A 6,894-nucleotide genomic window follows, 5' to 3' on the forward strand; every position below is an offset into this window, starting at 1 on the left:
GGGCTCCGGCGATCCTTCCGCCTCAGCCTTCCAAGTAGCTGGAACTACAGGCACGCGTTATCATGCCTGACTAATTTTTTTGATTTATTAGAGAGATGAGGTCTCGCCAAGTTGCCCAGGCGGGTCTCGAACCCGCGAACTCAGGCAATTCACTCACCTCGGCCTCCCAAAGCGCGGGATTACAGGCTGAGCCACCAAGCCCGGCTGCCATCACCTTTTTGATGGCTTTGTCCAGGCCACCATCAGCCTGTTCCCTACAGGGACTCGAGGCCTGCCTGTGGGCCCAGGTAGGCCACCTGCCAGTGCACAGGGGGCCCCTACTCCCCAGGAACTCTGCCAGGCTGGCACAGCTGGGCATGTGCTCGAGGCAGGGACTCACCTTCCTGAGCCCTGGTTGCTGGACCCCACTGAATCCAGGTGTTCTGCCAGCTCCCCACCTCCACCTGTTTTTAGGATGCCAAGTGTGGGTGTTGGGGAGGGGGCTTCTGGTCATGGGGCCTTGCCCAGATTTCACATCACGTTTTCTTTAAAAGCAGCAGCTAAGGAGACAGCCTTTCTTGTTGAGTCTGCCTCTCTCGCCTGTTTCCGAGAGCTTGTCCTGTTGACTGCCAGAGTTCCCCTTGTCCACTCTGCTCTCCTGCCCCACGCCCCTTAGCAGGGCCTAGACTCTTCAAGAGGGAGCAGTGCAAGGCTGCTGGACAGAGACCAGGAAGTCCCCCAGGGGCAGGGACACTCACTCGTTTCATTTGATGCTTTGGTCTTTTAGACTCACATTGGCCCCTTCACCAGGTCCCAACGAGCTGAGCTGCCCCATCCCCTTTCTCGGAGCTGTCTCCGTTTCATTTAGGGGCAGGGGGTGGCGGCCATATCCAGGCCCCTTCCCTCGGAAGGCCTTGTCTTCTCCTCCCAGGACTGAGGCAGGCTGATCCCTAAATAACAGGGAGGTGCTTGTGGCAGGGGAGGGCAGCAGGCAGGCCGAGGGAGGTGGAGAGACTGATTCTTACTGATCGTTTGGATTCGCCAACATGGTCTGTACATTAGGAGAACAACAGAACACTGCAGTTTAAAGGCTTTCTCTCTCGGGCTGATCTTGTGTGTGTAAGATTAATGCTGTATGCTTTTCATGGGTCCCCTCTGTTTCAGCCCACTTGGGAAATTGAGCCGTACAGGCCTGCTTGTTGCTGCAGCTGAGAACATTTAGGAGACTGCCAAGGTAATTTTTCTATGCCACTCAGAAACTCACGTGACTGTTCATGATTGTTGTTCAGTTGTGGCCTGTGACTGTAGCCCCGTACTGAGTAGAGTTTGAACGAGGTGGTTTTGTGGGACTTAAGACTGTAAGTTGTTGCCACGTTCTGGAAGGATAGCCTCCAGAAAGAAATCTGTAACTCTGTGGCCTTGATTCCATGCCCTGGCAGCCATGCTGAAATTGACATTGCCATAACTGATCTCACTGCTTCCGAAGAGAGAGGCATTTCGGAGGCGGTGTTGTCTGTCGGAAAGGGTGGTGGCACTTCTGTCATCTGTAGGCCTGACGAGAAAACAAAAACCTTTGCGTCTGGGGAGAAAACAACTTAGATCATGTTCCTTCCTCCGTCCGTTGTTTAAAAGAGAAAGCGAACCCCATTCCTTGCTGTGGGAGCCCCACATTTTCTGGTCCCCGTGGCATCTCAGCCACCCCCTTGCTCTCGCCCCAACCAGCCTCTGCTGCTCTCGACACAGCAAGCATGCTCCAGCCTCAGGGCTCCAGCGCCTGCTTTCCCTCTCTGGAGGGCTCCTCCTGCGGAGTCTTCATCTCTGGCTCCCTCGGTTCCTCTGGTTCCGGGTCTCCTCCTTCGGAGGCCTCCCTGCTCAGCCTGGCTGTGGCGATCCTCCCCCTCCCCCTCGTCTCCCTTCCCGGGGTGGCTTTCTCCACGTCGCATCGCGTGTCACTCTGAAATGGTTTTGTCTTCTTTCTTCCCCCTTTGATATGTTTCAGGAGAACAGGGACTCACCCGCCTACTGCTTTGCCCACGTGGCTTAGTGTCCAGCATCTCAGTAGCGGCTGGCGTGTGTGAATGACGATGCCAGAGTACTGTGCTAGGCTCTGACAGCATGAGGAACAAGGAGGCATGGCTCCTGCCCATGGGGTCTCTGCTGGGCGTAGAGTGGGGTGGCAAAGGGGGACCGTGTGGCTTGTTGTCCAGCTGGGTCACATCTGGGAGTGGAAGGGTCACCACAAACACTTAGGCCAGGACAGGAGGCCACCCCAAGGATACGCCACCCAGCTACGTCCAGCTTGGCATGCAGCTCGCCCCACGTGCACGTGACGAAGGTGGAGCTGCCTCTGAAGTTGGGACCCTGGAGCTGGGCTCTGAGCAATGGGCAGGAGTTTAGGAGGTGGGGCTAGAGAAGGGAATCCTGGCAGCGCAAACAGCATGAGCAAAGGCCCTGGGGCAGAATACTGACAGCGTGTTTAGGGCACAGCATGTTCCCTGGGCGTGGCTGCTTGGGAGAGGCAAGGCTGAATGGGTAGATTGAGGCTACAGCAGCAGCTGGAGAGGCCACTTTCCGAAAACAGGAGCTCGGAATGCCAAGCCTAAGGCATTATCCTGTGGATAGTAGGATGGGGTATCAGAAGTGGTTCAGAGGTGGGGTAACCTCGCAAGAGGCAAAGGGAGAAGTGTCTGCAATCCCAGATTGCTGGTGTCTCTAACTGAGCCTTATTTATCCATCCAGTTCGCAGCTCTTCCAGGAAGCCCTCCGTGATTGCCCCAGCCCACAAAAATCTCTGCCATCTCCCAAGTCCAGCCTAAAACCAGAATTTGGGCACCAGTGTCTGGCTGGGCTGCACCCTCCAGGTGTCTGTTGTGCCAAATGCCTGTTCCCGATGCTCCCGGGGAGTCAGGGCAAGCCGCTAAGCATCCTCCTGATGGTCCTGGAAGGCAGTGAATCCTGTGGCTTGCGGGTACACTCTGGCCCCTGCAGCCCCAGCATGCCCTTCCGAGACGGTGGCCCTGCGCTAGGCTCCGCAGCAACTGCATGGCCCGCCAGCCCTCTGGGGCGTGAGCCTCGTCCTCAGCACCCAGCCGTGCTTGCCCAACCCGTTCACGCCTGGTCATTTGTTTGTTCATCTCAGCACCTCTGTGGTGGGCTCGGCTGCTCTGGCTGCTGCCCTCAGCAAGTTCGGGTCCGGTGGTGAGGCTGATATATGGTGACGACCACCACCGTTTATTGAGCACCCACTACGTGCCAGAGCATGTGTGGCTGCAGCAGGCAGTGGCTCCAACCCGAGTCAGACGTATGCTCCTGCTCACACCCAAAGGCCCTTGTCTCGCCCAAGCAGCAGCTGCGTGCCTGGCGGCTTGCAGCAGCCCAGAATCTGACCTCCAGCCGCCTCGTTGCTTCATCCCGACGCGTCTCCCCTCCAGGTCCCTTTCCAGCGATGCCAGCCTCTTGCCAGTTCTCGAGCCTTGCTTAGTCTTGAGACCTATTCTCTCTGTCCAGAATGTTCATCTCCAAATATTTGCATGCTGGCTCCCGGCGTCCTTCAAGGTTTCCTTCCTGGTGCTCATGTTCCGGTTTCACCTCTTCTGGAGAAGCCTTCTGTGGCCCCCTCTCTAGCAATCACCTGTCGCTCTCCCTCCTTTTCGGAGTTGGATTTGTTCCAGCACTTCCAGCCACCTGAGATTATACTGTGTGTTCATTCATTTGTTTTTCTTTCTACACTCTTCAGGGCTTTATTCACTGCTGACTCTCCCTTACCTAGATTAACACCTGACACAGTTGGGGGCTCAGTAACTCTTCATGAGATGAATGAATCTCCACATCTTTGAGGCTCAGGAGGGTCTTCCAGGTGGGCAAGGGGAAGACAGGCAACCTGCCAAGGGGACAGCACATACAAAGGCCTGGACACAGGCAGGAGGTTCCCAGTGGAGGCTTTCTCAGGGCAGGAGCTTGCTGGACAGAACTCCAGCGTCCAAGGCAGAACTGCTCTTTTCCAGGCAGTCCTGGAATTGAAGCAATGAATGTCCGCAGGCCTGTTCCAGACCCCTGCAGCCTATACGTCCCAAGGGTGGAGGAAGGAGGCCAGGTGGGGAGGGGCTTCCTCACCTTCTGCCTCGGCTGTCTCCCTGTCTTGTTGGCCTGGGAAGGAACTTTGGACAATTTCTTTTTCTTTTCTTTTTTTTTTTGAGTTGTAGTCTTACTCTGTCACCCTGGAGTGCAGTGGCTCGCTCACAGCCACTGAAACCTCGACCTGCTGGGCTCAGGCGATCCTTCTGCCTCAGCCTCCCAAGTAGCTGGAACTATAGGTGCGTGCCATCATGCCTGGCTAATTTTTCTGATTACAGAGATGAGGTCTCACCAAGTTGCCCAGGTGGGTCTCAAGGCCCTGGACTCAGGCAATCCTCTTGCTTCTGCCTCCCAAAGTGCTAGGATTACCGGCATGAGCCACCGCGTCCAGCTGGACGAGTTCTTTTCAATCTGAGAAAAATCAATCTTGGAAGTACGTGCCATCTGCTGCTGCCCTGATTACAGCTTGGGGGACTCTGACATTTCCTTCAAGGACACCATTTCAGCACAAAACTCAACAAAGTCCCGGCGCCGACCTGTCCTTGCTCAGCAGGACTAAGCGCTGCCTTGATCTGGGGAACTCTGAGGCCCCGCCATCAAAGCTCAGTCTCGGAGTGGAAGGCCGCAGGCCACGAGGGGCTACCACTGATTCAGGCCTGTTCCCCACCGAGCCGCCTTGGGCATGTCTGTTTGCAGGTCTCAGCCGTTTCCTCATCCAAAGGAGAAGCCTGGAGTCCCTGGCAGGGGAAGAGCAGCCTTCCCCTCCAAATACACCCCAGCCCTCCAGGTGGCTGGTGCAGTGACAATGCCTTTGGGGGCATTTCTAAACAATAGACTTGTCCCCCTAATGTTAATATCCAGAGAGGAGACAGGTTGGGGGTTGTTTGATTCATCAGCTAAACGATGTCTCCAAGGACTTGACCTTCTTCTCTGGCCTGCCCTCCTTTTTGTTGGTTCCACCCTCAGGATGGTGCCAAGATGGGGGCAGCAGGTCCCAGTGTCACACTGCAATATGGCAACTCCAGAGGAGGAAGACTCTTTCTTCCCATGACCCCTGTTAGAATGGAGGAAACAAGGCCTGGTGCAATAGCTCACGCCCGTAATCTCAGCGCTTTGGAAGGCTGAGGCGGGAGGGTCGCTTGAGCCCAGGAGTTTGAGACCTGTTTGGGCAACATTGTGGGATCCTGTCTCTGTAAAAGCATTTAAAAAATTAGCTGGGGGCGGTGATGCACGCCTGCCGTCTTAGCTACTTGGGAGGCTGGGATGAGAGGATCATGTGAGCCCAGGAGATCAAGGCTGTAATGAGCTATGCTTGTGCCACTGCACTCCAGCCTGAGTGTCAGAGCAAGACCATGTCTCTGGAAAAAACAAGAGCAAAAACTGGAGGAAACCTTTTCCAGAAGCCACTGTGGACTCTCCTGGTCCTGTTACCTTACTGGCCAGAGCTGGGTCACATGCTCACTCTTGAATCAGTTACCGGCAAGGAGGCCCACGACTTGCTTAGACCAAGCACTGGGGGAAATGGATGTCTGCTTGTAAGGTTGGTGGGTAGACCATGGCTCCTGGAGCATAGTCATAATTTGGCCCTTCTGTGGGACCCTAGCTGGCATTTTCACCCATGATGGCCCTCAGGGCTAGAGGGTGCTGACTTCTGGACCAGTGCAGGGCCAGTGGCAAATGTTCTGGACCCAGAAATTTCCTTGAGCTGGAGCCACTGCCAAACGGACTTCTAGGAGGCAGGCCCTTTAGGATCCCCTTCAGGGGGTGAAGAGGGAATAATGACCGAGCACCTCCTGTGTGAATGGCCCTTTCACTTACGGAACTCATCCAGTCCTTCATAGAGACTGATTTTTGTTTTGTTTTGTTTTTGAATTGGAGTCTCACTCTGTCACCCAGGCTAGAGTGCAGTGGCACACTCATGGCCCCAGCATCGACCTGCTGGGCTCCGGTGATCCCTCTGCCTCAGCCTTCCAAGTAGCCGGAACTACAGAAGCATGCTACCATGCCCTGCTAGTTTTTTATTTTATTGTAGAGACAAGGTCTCGCCAAGTTGCCTGGGATGGTCTCGAACCCATAGGCTCAGGCAGTCCACTCGTCTCAGCCTCCCAAAGTGCTGGGATTACAGGCTGAGCCACCGAGCCTGGCCGAGACTGATCTTACAGGTAAAAAAGTCAGCCACAGAGACTTCTGTTTCCAGCCAAGATGAAGTAACAGGGATCAGATTTACCTGTCTACCCGAAACAACCAGAAAAACCAGATGTAATACCCGAAACAGTGGTTTTCAAAGCACCGAATGTCGAACAATAAAGAACAGAGTCCAGAGAGATGGGAAGTGAGGCGACCCCCATGATCCCCCAACCTTGAGGAAGTTTTCAGGCTGCATAGGAGGAACTGAAGGGAGCCAGGGAATGCTTTGAGTTGAGATGGAGCTGAGCATCTGGGGAGACCAAGTAACTAGAGTTAAAGGACAGAAGACCCGAGAGGAACAAGCCGCACAGAGAAACCTCTGGCAGCCTGCAGAAGGCCCCCTTAATATTCAGCAGAATGTTAATCTGCACACGTGTGAGGGACCTGCCCAAGGGCAGGTGAAGAACATCAGGAGGGGTGAGTGCAAGCAGTGCCTGCTGCTCACAGGTGGGGAGTTGTGTCACTCCCACCAGCCACTGCAACGTCCAGAGCATCATGGGATATTATTAGGGAGACCTCAGGGAGGTCTTGCCTCAGGAATGTCAGATCATCACCTCTAGAGTGAACACTGGCTGGCTTTGCCTTTAAAAAAATCTTGTGAGCTTGAGCCAAAAGGATTAAACTGTTCCCAAGGAACTCAAATGTCCCAGAACA

This window comes from Carlito syrichta, unplaced genomic scaffold, assembly GCF_000164805.1.
Source record: "Carlito syrichta isolate Samal-C Ts95f unplaced genomic scaffold, Tarsius_syrichta-2.0.1 Scaffold135610, whole genome shotgun sequence".
Classification (NCBI taxonomy): Eukaryota; Metazoa; Chordata; class Mammalia; order Primates; family Tarsiidae; genus Carlito; species Carlito syrichta.